General features: G+C 46.2%; 1 protein-coding gene across 1 annotated transcript in view; it reads left to right on the top strand.

Moving 5' to 3' along the window:
- Window positions 1-14886, top strand: part of ARL13A (ADP ribosylation factor like GTPase 13A) — a 101151-nt gene that overhangs the window by 45893 nt on the left and 40372 nt on the right. The window lies entirely within an intron of this gene.

The following is a 14886-nucleotide window of genomic DNA, read 5'->3' as shown; positions in this document are numbered from 1 at the left end:
TTGCATCTTTCTTTCACCCCAAAAAAATCTACAGTCAATAAGTGTACAATCAGCATTTTCTGAGAGCTGGCCACCATACCAAACCATATAATTGGGGGAGAAGGGTCTTAATAAGAGAGATGATCAAGAACCTAATGGTCACTCTGGCTGAGCTCCAAAAAACCTGTGTTTAGATGGGAGTAACTTTCACAAGGTCAACCATCACTGCAGCACTCCACCAATCTGCTCAGTAAAATACATATGACAGTTTGCAAAAAGCACAAAGTCTCTCAGACTGTGAGAAACAAGATTCTCTGGTCTGGTTTCTTGAAATTTATTTCAGGTCCGATTCGTAAAATAGTTAAAAAAAATCGAATTGTGCCCAAATTGATTCTACATGAATCAAATATGCTCCAATTGTCATGGAAATTGGTATAAAACATTCTGAGGTCTCCTTCATTATCTCATTTTTTAAATTGTTTACAAATTTTTGCTCCCCCCCAAATTTTTGCTTTGGGTAAATGAGTGACACTGACATATATAGCTATGGGTAAACATATGTTTGACAATGTTAAACATTCCATTACTGAGCGATTATTTTTCATTTTTGTGTTTTCATTTTCACTTTCCTGAGCTATAAGTTGTTCTTTTTTGCATGTTTTTTTCCACTTGCATAGAAGCACAAGGACTTGTTTTTTGCTAAATAATCAGTACTTTGTAATGGCACCATGTGATATTGCATACAATGTAGTGTGAGGCTAGAAAAAAAATCTAAATGGGGTGTAATTGGGGAAAAAATATATATTCTGGGTTCCTTACATGGTAAAACTGACCTGTTCCCTTCATTCTCTGGGTCTGTACGATTAAAACAATACCATATATATATTGATATAAATTATATAAATGTCTTCTCTCCTTCTGTGCCAGTTTAATAGTTTCATGGGTATTGTATTGTATTTGTATTTTTCTTTATGTATGTGTAACCTTCCCTTGATGTACAGTGCGATGGAATAAATGGCGCTTTAAAATAAATAATAATGATAATATAAATAATTAAAAATAATAAAAAATATATTTTATTTGCATTGCCATATTTTTACTATTAAGGCTATGGAGCTGTGTCAGGTATAATTTTTTTCCGGGAATATCTGTACTTTCGATCAAAGTTTTTGTGGGAGGTAAAGCGACAAACAGCGAATTGGCCATTTTGATTTTTTTCTGTTAAGTCATTTGTAGTGATGAGTGAACCCGGACCGCCATGTCTGGGACCGTACCGGACATTTTGGTGTCCGGGTACCGAAGCCGAAAAGAGATTTTGATGCCAAAGTCAGTGTCCGCATTCGTTGTTCGTAGATTAAATAAAGCTTGTTGAAAAGCTGCAGCAGCGCAGCCAATCAACAAGCTTTTAAGCTGTGGGCACTTGGAAGCCATCACAGTCATGCCTAGTATTGGTATGGCTGTGATTGGCCAGCACACTGTGTGACTACGCATGCATAAATGCTGGATCAAATGGTGTGCTATTCTGCTCTTAATAGTTAACGACAGGACGCTGCTGTAGGCATTATTGATCGGAGCAACACATCTCCTTTGCACCAGAGAGACAGAAATACCATACTTAATCGTACTGTTCAGTCTGTGGGTGACCTGTTGGCATTTTTGTTCAGTGCAATCCTGCTCCTTAGCACCAGTGGCGGGGAAATATAATAGTTAATCAACCTGTAAATTGGGTTGGTGAGACCTACCAATTTTTTGTGTTTAAAGAAACTGTAATTGGGTACAAAAGCAGAGCAGATGTCCCCCAGCCAGTATGCCCGCCTGCTACTGCCCAAAGCGTCAAGAGACATAGCACACCAAAGCCAGCACAAAGGAGTTCCCTGGCATGGCAGTTCTTCAGGCAGTGTGCTGATGACAGGACACGGGTGGTTTGCACGCTGTGTGGTTGCAATGCACCACCCCCCAGGGCCCTATCGCGTCCCGGTTTTAGTTGGAATGCCGAGTGGTTCAGCCTATATGTGTCACGTTGCTCCTACCTGAATACAGTGGGACCCCAGGCTTAGGGATAATGTGATCAAGCGGTGCAAAGGCAGACAGTTTTGTTCCTGCAAGTCCAGGACGGCCTTCTTAGCCATGTAAGAACAGCTGAAATGTGCAGTCAGTCTCCTGGACATGGTCAGCAACATCTGTAAGCCATGATATTTTTCAAAAAAGTGGTGCAAACATCAAACTAATCACATGCACCATGTAGGGAGCATGTGTTATTTCTCCCTGCTTGATGCAGATTAACAACTGATCCTCTGTGTGACTTTTCTCACCTAGGATCGTCATTTGTAAGACAGCATGGCAATGCTTCAGTTTACACATATGAAATGAGGAAGATGAAGTGGAAGCAATGCTCTTCCCTTTTTCTGTTGGGGACAGAAGGTAGTTGTAATGGATCAGCGGGTGTGAACCCACTGTCCCACTTGACCAGTCTCCTCAGAGGGTGATGGCTAAGTGCACCCCTCATTCTTTACAATACCTCTGATGGTGAGGATAGACTTTCCTAGGGGTACACCAGGTGGATTGGAACACGAGGGAAATGGAACCTGAGTGTGGACCCACTGGACTGACCTCCAGATGGTACAAGAGGCTGATCTGATCTGGGACAGGAGGAAATAAGGCAAAGTCCATGTACAAGGTCCGAGGTCAGGTCTGGCAGCAATATAGCAAAGTCCGTAAACAATATGGCGAAGTCCATTAAACATAATCTGAGGTCTGGTACACAGTATTAGCAAGAACAATGGAACACCTTCACACTGGAACTTGACAAGCTAGGGATCAATATTGTTCAGGCACCTTCCTGGTGAAGAAGGTGCCTATATATACATAATGGTTACCAGCCATAGGCTGGGTAAAATTTAGGGGCGCGCCAATATAAGAAAGAAGAGAACGCTCGCACCCTATACACTGACAACAAGCTCTTTGCATGGAGAGCAAGATCTGGCCAGAGCAGAAGAAGGATGCTGGCGGCAGGTGCTACCACTGGCCTAAGCGCCGCAAAAGGAAAACAAGGAGATTCTGTGTCCGTGCAGACATGTGGGGGGGAAGAGCTGTCACGGAGCACCAGCTACAAATGGAGGTGAGGGACCTGGCATCTGTGCTGGCATGTGGAGGAAGGAGCACCGGGCTAAGAGTAGTCCATTGAGGAGGACATGAAGGAGGTGGATAAGTACCTGGTCTGGAGACTGACACAAATGTGGAGTAGAGATGAGCAAACCGATTTTAAACATATCGAATTTGTTATGGATTTCACAAAACTCCATCCACCAAACGAATCAAAAGATTTTTGATTTGTGTTGGACATTTTACTGTGAATACTGGAGGGGAAATCTGCAAAGGAGGAGGAAGATGGAGGATCACATGACACTGGAAGTGGGAGGGAGGGCTTCTCTTAATTGGCTCAGAGGCTGATAGACAGCCTGGATCAGCCAATCAGGGGTAAGGGCAGGCGCAGGAAACTGCTTATGATAAGAATGAAGAATCGCTATTCTGTCTCCGGTAGAGTGTTATGTGGCAGTTAGAAATGAGCAAATAAAAAAAATATTCGATTCGGCCTGTTCGCAGAATTTTCAGAAAAAATTTGGTTCGATCCGAAATTATTTGCGGTGAATCGCGTTAAAAAAATGCTATTTCCTGGCTGCAGAGAGCCTTTATAGTAGTGTACAACAGTGATGGCCAGTTCGCCATGTTCGCCCGCGAATACATGCAGGCTGCCATCTTAAATCACAAGTCCGGCGAGGCACAGGTAAGTCCTTACCTGTGCCTGCGCCGCGAGCCAGTCTGAAACAAATGCGGTCACCAGGAGCAGGCAGTTCCGAGAACAGCCACCAGGGGCCTTCATCGGGCTGTTCTCAGAACTGCCTGCTCCCAGTGACCGCATTTGTTTCAGACCGGCTCGCGGCGCAGGCACAGGTAAGGACTTATCTGTGCCTCGCCGGACTTGTGATTTAAGATGGCAGCCCACATGTGTTCGCGGGCGAACACGGCGAACTGGCCATCACTGGTGTAGAACACTGTGCCTTGCAGTAACACATATAGGGAGTCTGCTGTGGTAGTGGAATAATACTGTGACTCAGTATGACATGCAGATGACAGGCATCACTTTTAGAATCACTGCACACTTCACTTATTTGGGCAGTCACGGGGCCAAAACTGATGTATGAACTCAGCCTTACAGGTTGATGTTAGCCCCAAGAAGAAGCGCACTGCTTTTACTCTGTCGTCAGCTGATTCCATACAGATGCCTACAGAACCTGTTCTATTAAACGCTTATACAAGTAGAGCCCCCCCCGACAGAGTGGAGAGGGTGTCAGCAGTAAGTTTGTGTTGACGTCACTGATTATTTTGCCCTTCCTCCGATCTGTCTGAACAATAACCCCCAAAATACAGATCCTGTCTGTTGAGCCTTCACTCGGTCAGCATTTGGTCAGTAATTCATCAGTATTGCTAATGCCAAAAAAAAAAAGAAACCAGGAGTGGATGCAAAACAGAGATGACACGTGAATGGAATATTTGTTTTGTACCTACTTCTTTTGGCTACTAAATCACAAGCCAATTCTTACAGCTGCTATACAGAGAGGATCCATTGTGCGTCTCATTTTCCCTTCCTCATGACAGATCAGAAGAAGGGTCAAATAAATGATTATGTCAGCCAGGCCGAAAGGCAAAATAGTGGCCCAGTCATGAAGTGGGGAGAATAGGAATAGCATGAGAAGTCCACAGAGTGGCCCTATGACATAGTGGTGAGGTGGAAGCAGAATAAGGAGGCCACAGAGAGGCACAATGACAGTGTGGAGGTGGCAACAGCAGCATCCGGAGGCCACAGAGTGGCAAGGAGACATAGTGTGGAGGTGGCAGCAGCATCAGTAGGCCACAGAGTGGCAAGGTGACATAGTGTGGAGGTGGGTGGCAATACCAGTACCAGCTGAAGATGGTGGGTGAAAGAAGGAGAACTTGGCATCAGATGTGTGGCATTAGGCGGGTGGCAGCATCAGAATAGTAGCTGAAGCAGGTAGCCAGAAGAAACCGGTCAAAGTGCTAGTGTGGCACCATGGCTGATCTAGTCTGATGCATCAGGCATTGGTGGGTGGAAATCCTGGCTGATCCATGCCTGATTCATCTTGACAAAGGTCAGTCTCTCCACATTTTGGGTGGACAGGCAAGTTCTTCTTGGGGTGACTATGACCCCCGCCGCACTAAACACCCGCTCTGATGCCATACTACTGGCCGGTTAGGACAGCTTTTCCAGGTCAAACTCTGCCAGTTACGGCCACAAATCTAGTTTGGCTGCCCAGTAGTCCAGCGCTTCTTCAATGACGGCTGGCAGGGTGAACTCCAAGTATGCCACCACCTGCTGGTTCAGGTTCTGCTCTACGTCTAGCTGCTGGTGAGTAGTTTCTTCACTATGCGGGTGAAGAAAGCTGCTTATCAGAGTCTCTAGACTCAGGCTGCTGCTGATGCCAGTTACGGCCACAAATCCAGTTTGGCTGTCCAGTAGTCCAGCGGATCTTCAATATGGGGAGGCAGGATGCTGTCCAAGTAAGCCACCACCTGCTAGTTCAGGTTCTGCTCCAGGTCTAGATGCTATTGCTGGTGAGTAGTTTCTTCACTAGGCTGTCACATCGGTGACAGGTCCCAGAAGGTCTGAAAGATTATCTATGCATTAGTAATCTGACAGCCTCTTTTGGTTTCACTTTGTCTGTGTGTTGCTGGTATGTCCACACCTCCTGTTTAGGTGTGGATCATGTGACCTCTACCACACCCTATTTAGTCTGAATTTTCCCATCACTCCTTGCTTGGGATAGCTTCATTTGGTCTTGGAAGAGCTGGAGTGTGGTTCGTGTTAAAGTCCTGTTCATCCTTCATCCTCTGAAGTTAAGTGTTCCTCTTGTCGTGTTTTGTATTCCCTTCCCCCCCCCCCCCGGTTGTTTACTAGGCCTCAGTGAGATGCTAGTTCATTCACCAGGGAAGGAACAGGTGGTCTCTGCCCAGTCATTATCTTTAGGGCATCTGAGGGTCACCAGGGTTTTCTAGGTTCCCGTGTATGGGTATCTCTACCATCGAGAGGTGCCCATACAGATAGGAGTTAGGGCCAGGAGCAGGGTTTTATAGGTGGTGACCCTTTTCCTTCCCTAGCGGTGAGGCCTAGTGTCTTTCCCCTTCCTTCTTGATTGTCTTTTGGTGTTCTCCCCTACTTCATCCGTGACATAGGCGGATGAAGAAAGCTGCTCATCAGAGACTCTAGACTCAGGCTGCTGCTGATGGAGCTGGTATGCTCCTACCACCCCACCCCTCCCCAGCAGCCATGGCAGTGGAACGCGAGTGCAGAGGGCCCCCCGGTCAGGCCTGCAAGAGGATGGACGATGGCACAGATAGGCTACATAGGATGTCTCTATAGTAGTTCAGTTTGTCCTCCCTCTCAGCAGATGTAAAAAAGGCCCACATTTTGGACCGGTGCTATATCTTCATAATCACAAATATTCTAGATTTTTTTTTATCAATAGATAAAGCTAAAATATTTTTTCACTTATTATATAGCTTCTCTTTATCTTTATTATGCTATCTCTCATCCATACCTTTATTTTATATTTATTATTTAACCTATCATTAATCAACTTTTATTAGAAATATTTTTTTACCTATCATTAATCATTTCTTTTTATGGATGCTATATTATTTTATTTCTAAAATAAATCATTACCTATACAATAGACAACATGTAACAGACAATCACACAAAGGTTGTATGCCAAATGCCGGGTATGTGCAAACCAACAATCTATCCATGAGACAGGTAGTCAGCATAACCTACATTAGCAGCATTGTGTGCAATAGGACATTCAAAACCAGCCCTCATCTGACTGAATGCCAGTAAGCCTCAAAGTTACTTGATTGGAGTTGGATGGCTTGGGGGACCTGCGCACCTACATCATTATCATTAGGGTGACAAAAATTGGACATTTTTTTTTTTGGGGATGCCAGCTAACTCTTTTCTCACTGCTTAGGGTACTTTCACACTTGCAACACAGGGGCTCAATACCGAAAAAAAACCGCTTCATTTTTACCCTAATGCATTCTGAATGGAAAGCATTCCGTTCAGTATTCATCAGGATGTCTTCAGTTCAGTCCCTCTTACGGTATTTGGCCAGAGAAAATACTGCTGTCACCGCCAGATCTCTGAGAAGTTCTGACATATGTTCTTCAGTACCTCCTGCATGATGTTCTTTTGTTTTGGTTTCGTTTTGTCATCTCTTCTCCCTCTCCCAACTGTCATCTATTAGCAGTGATCGCCTCCCTTTATATCCCCTCCCATACTGCTTCACTTTGCGGTTTATACTACTTCCTGGATTGTGCTCACTTCTAGATGCTACAACTGCTGGTGCCTCAGATAAGTCTATTCCTTTATTTGTGTTTTCCTGTTGGCTTGATTCTAGGTGACCCTGACTCCCTCCGTATTGAGTGCAGGGAGCCGGTGGTCGTGTCCCGTCACTATTAGAGGGGTTTTCAGGTGTCACTCAGTTTAGGTACGGGGACATGCGATTTTCTATGATAAAGATCTTTGCATGGGCTGAGCAGTCAGGGAGAGCTCTAGGGCTTTTATAGGGCTCACCCATATGTTCCTTAGTTTGGGATCAAGTCAGTTGGATCTTTATTTGCGACTTCTAGTTTTCTGCAACACCAGTCCGTGACATTATAAACCGCCATAATCGTCTTAAAGCATGGATCCGGTTTCAGCCTTGATTGACCGCGTACAGGGTCTTTCACTGGAGGTAGCAGATCTCCGTAAAACTGTCTCTCAGTTTCAGGTGACCGGTTCTGCTTGCGTTCATGGAGTTTGTTCTGAGCCTAAGATCTCGCTTCCGGATACGTTTTCCGGGGGTAGTGAGAATTTTGTTCGTTTTATAGAGGCTTGCAAACTCCATTTTCGCCTACTTCCCCATTGCTCTGGTGATGAGGAGCAGAGGGTGGGGATCATCATCTCGCTGCTCAGGGATAATGCTCAGTCTTGGGCTTTTCCCCTACCGGTGGGGGCACGGCCCCTCCGATCGGTGGATTCATTTTTTGTAGCCCTGGGTCAGATATATGATGATCCGGATCGTATTGCTCTGGCTGAATCTAAACTGCGTCTTTTATGCCAGGGTAAACAGTCCACAAAGATATACTGTTCAGAATTTCGGAGATGGGCAGCTGATTCTGGTTGGAATGATGCTGCACTCTGAAGTCAATTTTGCCATGGTCTTTCGGAGGGGTTGAAAGATGCATTTGCGTTTCATGAGAGACCTGCCTCCTTGGAGTCTGCCATGTCTCGGGCTGTTCGTATTGACAGGCGTCTTAGAGAGAGAGGAGAGATCACTCCTTCCTGTCATATTCAGTCCAAGGACAGTGGGGCGGTCTCATTCAGTGCGAAGGGGCCTCAGTCTCTCTCAATCCCCTCTGAGCCGGAGCCCATGCAGCTGGGTTTGCTTGCCTCTAATAATAAAGGATTCAGCTCTCAGAGGAGGGTTTGTTTCTGTTGTGGAGGTATAAATCATTTGGCAAATGTTTGCCCCTCTAGGAGATTTAGGGAGTTTTTTGAGCGTAATAAAGAAACAAAAAGAAAAAAGTCCTCTAAAAACGTTCCATCTGTTACTATTGGCAAGGTTGATGCGGAAATTGAAGGTTTTCGGTTTGCTTGTAGTTCCCATTTTGTCCTACCTGCCAGTGTGGCGCTAGAGAGCAAGAACATTGTCAATCTCATTGATAATCAATTTGCTATAACACATGGTTTCCAGGTATGCACTTTTGGAAAGCATATACCTGTTTTTGCACATTATGGGTGTCAGGTCTGAATACAGTGGGACCCCAGGCTTAGGCTCCAAAGCAAATAAAGGGGAAATGTTGAGTTAGGGGATGAAGAATAACTTATGTCCAGATCTTGGTAAATTTTAACAGCAGCGTTACTTGGGTAAACTTGATTCCAGACAATATTCAGGCTTTTATTACATTCAGTCTTTCTCTTGGTCCCAGCAGACGTGACTTGATTCCCTGTCACCTATGCAGAGCAGGGGTTTTTATTGGCAAAAATGGGTTAATGTCACCCACCAATGGAACAAACGATTTTTTAAAATTTCAAGCCCTGTCAACTATGTAGAGCAGGGGTTTATTCACGGCAAAACTGTGTTCATGTCACCCACCAATTGAACAGACAATTTTACAAAAATTAGGTCCCTGTTTGTATACGGCAAAATTGGTAAAATGTCACCTGACAATGTAACAGACGATCTTTTCGAATTTAGGTCCCTGTCACCTATGCAGAGAAGGGCTTTATTCACGGCAAAAATTGTAAAATGTCACCTAAGAATGTAACAGAGGAATTAGTGAAATGTATTTCCTTGTCCACTAGGTAGAACAGAGGTATATCACAGCCAAAAATTGGTGAATTTCACCCGACAATGTAACCGACAAATTAGTGAAATTTATTAACCTGTCCACTAGAGAGCAGGGGTATATCACAGCCAAAAATTTGGGATATGTAACCCAACAATGTATTAGACAAATTAGTGAAATTACTTAAAATAAAATACGTAAAAAAAATATAAAAAATCTTGAACTATGAGTTTGGAGGTCCATATGGAGTAGTAGGTTGAGGAGGCAGTGGATGTAGCAGTGTAGGTGGAAGCGGCGGTAGAGGACGGCGAGGTAGCCAACACTGTTTTTTGGTTTTATTTTTTATTTTTTATTGTTTTTGTTTAAATTAGGGTACACCCCAAAAGAGTGGGAAATATCAAAAATACAACAATGAGCAATTGTGCAATGGCTGGGTAAGGCCGGTATACATGTCTATTCTGCACAAGGTACGGACAAGTCATTTGGGATCCATGCCTGGTTTATTTTAAAGAACTTGAGCTTGTCCACATTGGCTGTGGACAGGCGGCTGCACTTGTCTGTGATAACGCCCCCTGCCGTGCTAAACACACGTTCAGACAATACACTGGCTGCAGGGCAGGCCAGCACCTCCAAGGCGTAAAGGGCAAGCTCAGGCCATGTGCCCAATTTAGAGACCCAGAAGTTAAAGGGGGCATACCCATCATTCAGTACATGTAGGCGTGTGCACACATACTGCTCCACCATATTGCTGAAATGCTCCCTCCTGCTAAGACGTTCCATATCAGCTGGTGGTGCTGGTTGTTTTGGCGTGCTGACAAAGCTTTTCCATATTTTGGCCATGCTAACCCTGCCTTCTGAGGTGCAGGTGGTGCCCCAGCTGTGTTGGCGACCTCTTCCTCCTCCTCTGCCTTCGGCTTGTGCTTCCACTGTGCCCCCACTGTCAGGTGGGAATGCCACCAGCAGCGCGTCTACCAGCGCGCGCTTATACTCGCGCATCTTACGATCACGCTCTAGTGACAGAATTAAGGACGGTACGTTGTCCTTGTAACGGGGATCCAGCAGCGTGGCCACCCAGTAATCAGCACAAGTTAGAATGTGGGCAACTCGGCGGTTGTTGCGGAGACACTGCAGCATGTAATCATTCATGTGTGCCAGGCTGCCAGAGGCAACGAAAAGCTGTCCTCTGTGGGAGGTGTATCGTATGTGTCCTCTGTATCCCCCCAGCCACGCACCAGTGATAGCCATGAGCTGGTCTGGGTGCCACCCTGCTGTGAACATGGTTCCTCCTCATCCTCCACCTCGTCATCCTCCAGAACTGTGCCCTGCCTGGACAATTGTGTACCTGCCGTTTGTGGGTGCAGGAACCCACCCTCGGAGCCACTTGTGAATGACTGGCCTGAAACCCTATGAAATGATCCCTCTTCCTCCTCCTGTGCCACATCCACTTCCATCATCGTCCGAAGCGTTTTTTCAAGGAGGCCTAGAAGTGGGATAGTAACGCTGAGAACGGCATCATCTGCACTGGCCATGTTGGTAAACTACTCGAAACAGCGCAACAAAGCACACAGGTCTCGCATGGAGGCCCAGTCATTGGTGGTGAAGTGGTGCTGTTCCGCAGAGCGACTCACCCGTGCGTGCTGCAGCTGAAACTCCACTATTGCTTGCTGCTGCTCGCACAGTCTGGCCAGCATGTGCAAGGTGGAGTTCCAGCTTGTGGGCACATCACATATGAGGCGGTGATCAGGAAGGCCGAAGTTACGCTGCAGCGCTGACAGGCGAGCAGCAGCAGGGTGAGAACGCCGAAAGCGTGCACAGACAGCCCACACGTTCTGCAGCAGCTCTGACATATCGGGGTAATTTTTAAAGGAACCTCTGCACCACCAAATTCAGCACATGCGCCAGGCAAGGGATGTGCGTCAAACCGGCTAGTGCCAGAGCTACTATGAGATTTAGTCCATTATCGCACACCACCAGGCCGGACTTGAGGCTCACTGGTACCAACCACTCATCGGTCTGTTGTTCCATGCCTGTCCACAGCTCCTGCGCGGTGTGGGGTTTGTCCCCCAAACAGATAAGTTTTAAAACTGCCTGCTGTCGTTTACCCCTGGCTGTGCTGAAGTTGGTGGTCAAGATGTTACGCTACTGGATGAGGAGGCGGTAGGGGATGAGGAAGCGGAGTAGGAGGCAAACTGAAGCGCCCTGCAATCCTCAGTGGTGGAAGGACATGCACCAAACTATTATCCGCCTCAGGCCCAGCCGCCACTGCATTTACCCAATGTGCTGTTAGGGAGATATAACGTCCCTGACCGTGCTTACTGGTCCACATATCCGTAGTTAGGTGGACCTTGCCACAGATGGCGTTGCGCAGTGCACACCTGATTTTGTACTTCAAAAACTAAACTTTCCCTTTAAGTGCAAGGATGTGGTGTGTTAAATAACAACTCCTTACTACTAGTGTCCAATAGGACTAGTTACACCTATTAATCCTGCACCTACCTGATTAACTAAGACTTAACTTTTAATAATTTTTACTAATAGTACTTAAATTGATAACTAGATCTTTAAAACTTCCAGCAAATCACTGGCCTTGAAGTAACAATAGAGTTGCCCTGTCAGGACGTCGCCTGTCCAGGTTGCCTGCTAGTGAGTAGATACGCACTAGTGCCTAGCTGGCTGCGCGCTGCCAGTATAGTGTATAGGCACTGTGTGATTCATTGATACTGTAATAATAGGCTCCAGTGATGTACTGTTTTAAAATTAGAGCTTCACGCTGCCCCCCGACATGTTTCGCCGTGTACCGGCGTCTTCAGGGGTTAGGGCAGTGTGTGAGCTCACACACTGCCCTAACCCCTGAAGACGCCGGTACACGGCGAAACATGTCGGGGGGCAGCGTGAAGCTCTAATTTTAAAACAGTACATCACTGGAGCCTATTATTACAGTATCAATGAATCACACAGTGCCTATACACTATACTGGCAGCGCGCAGCCAGCTAGGCACTAGTGCGTATCTACTCACTAGCAGGCAACCTGGACAGGCGACGTCCTGACAGGGCAACTCTATTGTTACTTCAAGGCCAGTGATTTGCTGGAAGTTTTAAAGATCTAGTTATCAATTTAAGTACTATTATTAAAAATTATTAAAAGTTAAGTCTTAGTTAATCAGGTAGGTGCAGGATTAATAGGTGTAACTAGTCCTATTGGACACTAGTAGTAAGCACCTGATTTTGTCCCCCACTTGGTTGTTCAGGGAAGGGATGGCTCGCCTGGAAAAGTAGAAGCAGCTGGGCACAATGTACTGTGGAACAGCCACCGCCATAAGGCCTTTAAAACTCTCCGTCTCCACCAGACGGAATGACAGCATTTCAAAGGCCAGTAATTTTGAAATGCTGGCATTCAGGGCCAGGGATCACGGGTGGGTAGGGGGTACTTCCTCTTTCGCTCCAGTGTTTGGGAGATAGAGAGTTGAACGCTTCCATGGGACATTGTGGAGATGCTTGGTGACCCAGGTGGTGGCGTTTCTGGCAGATCCTCTGTTTGCGGGGTGGCAGGTGGCACTGTCACTCCAGAGGTGGATGAAGAGGCCGAGACTGCAGCAGAAGAGGAAGCAGGAGGAGCCAGAGATCTTTCTTTGTTTTTGAGGTGTCTACTCCACTGCAGCTCGTGCTTTGCACTTAGATGCCTGGTCATGCAGGTTGTGCACAGGTTGAGAACGTTTATGCCTCACTTCAGGCTCTGATTGCATAGCGTGCAAACCACTCGTGTCTTGTCGTCAGCACATTGTCTGAACAACTGCCACTCCAGGGAACTCATTGGAGCTGGCTTTGGTGTTCTCAGTCCCTTGCTGCAGTGGGCAGTAGCAGGCGTACTGTCTAGGGGATGGCCGCCCCGTTTTTGCACCCTGCTCCCTCTTCTGCTGTGCTAGTGGCTCTGTGCGACCACGGCCTCTTCCTCCGAACTACACAGGTCACTCGCGTGACCTTGATTTCATGTGGGGTCGAGGACCTTATTGTCCTCCACATCATTTTCACTCAGTCTTCACCACTGCAGAAAGCCACAGCAGTTGGCACCTGTGTTTTGTCATCATCCGAGACATGCTGCGGTGGTCCTCCCATGTACTCATCTTTAAACATAAGTGGTTGGGCATCGCTTCCACTTCTGGGGCAGGGCTATGTGGATGGCCCTGGGGAACCCTGCTAGCAGAGTCATCAAAAAGCAGAAGAGACTGCTGCATGACTTGGGGCTCAGACTGCTTGGCTGATTTCCAAGAGGGTGAGGTGAAGGACTGATGGACATGGGCTGCAGGTGCCAACTCAGATCTTTCAGCAGGAAACTGGGTGGGAGACAATGTGAAGGAACTGGACGCACTGTCAGCCACCCAATCTACTATCGCCTGTACTTGTTCTGGCCTCACCATTCGTAGAGCCGCATTTGGCCCTACCAAATAACGCTAGTTGTATTTGACTGTGACAAATGCAGCAAAGGCCCCAGATGTAGGGTCTAGCAAATAATTGGTGTTTTTTTAAACCCCGAATATAACAGCAGTACTGAAGTTTGTATTTGACTGTCACAAATGCAACAAAGGCCGAAAATACATTATCTTGCCCAAAATGGGTGTTTTTTTAAAACCAGAATATAACAGCAGTATCTAACGCTTGTAGTGGAATGTGACAAATGCAGCAAAGGCTGCAAATGTATTATCTTGCCCAAAATGGGTGTTTTTTTTTAATACCAGAATATAACAGCAGTATATAACGCTTGTATTGGACTGTGACAAATGCAGCAAAGGCCCCAGATGAAGGGTATTGCAAAAAATTAGTGTTTTTTTAAACCCAGAATATAATTGCAGTATTTCAAGCTTGTATTTTACTGTCACAAATGCAAATATGCTTTGTTGGTGCACTGAACTTGCATATAATGGCCGCCGACGCCCACATAACTAACAGACAGATAAAAGTTATTTTTCTGTGTCACTGGGCTCAGAGCAGGGTAAAAAAATTGTGAACTGCACCCACAAAACCAAATCGCTGTAGATCGCTGAGTTAACAAGCACTACTGATAAAAGATTCTTTCCTATTCTCTCCCTCACAGAAGCAGGATCCTATCCCTACACTAATAAGAGCAGAGTGACAAGCAGCGCTACGTGACTCCAGCTTATATAGATGCTGGGACAGATGCTGCACTGGCCAATCACAGCCATGCCATTAGTAGGCATGGCTGTGATTGCTTCTAAGGGCACACGAGTTAAACGCTTCTTGATTGGCTGCTTGGCAGCCTTTTAAAAACAGGGATCTCAAGTCTCCCGGACGTTCAGGGAGTCTCCCGCTATTAGATAGCGGCTCCCTGATGCCCGCATGTGAAACAATATATCCCGGAAAGGTTTACACTAGTGATGTCCGGTTCATGAACGAATCGTTCTTTTGAATCGATTTAGTTCACTGAACCGGAGGAGTCGATTCCTCTGACTGAGCTGATCCGTGTGAAGCCGCTCAGTCAGATAGCAGA

The sequence above is a fragment of the Bufo bufo genome, chromosome 8, assembly GCF_905171765.1.
Source record: "Bufo bufo chromosome 8, aBufBuf1.1, whole genome shotgun sequence".
In the NCBI taxonomy this organism is placed as follows: domain Eukaryota; kingdom Metazoa; phylum Chordata; class Amphibia; order Anura; family Bufonidae; genus Bufo; species Bufo bufo.
The sequence above is the reverse complement of the archived record's forward strand: the minus strand, read 5'-3'. Positions and strand labels throughout refer to the sequence as shown.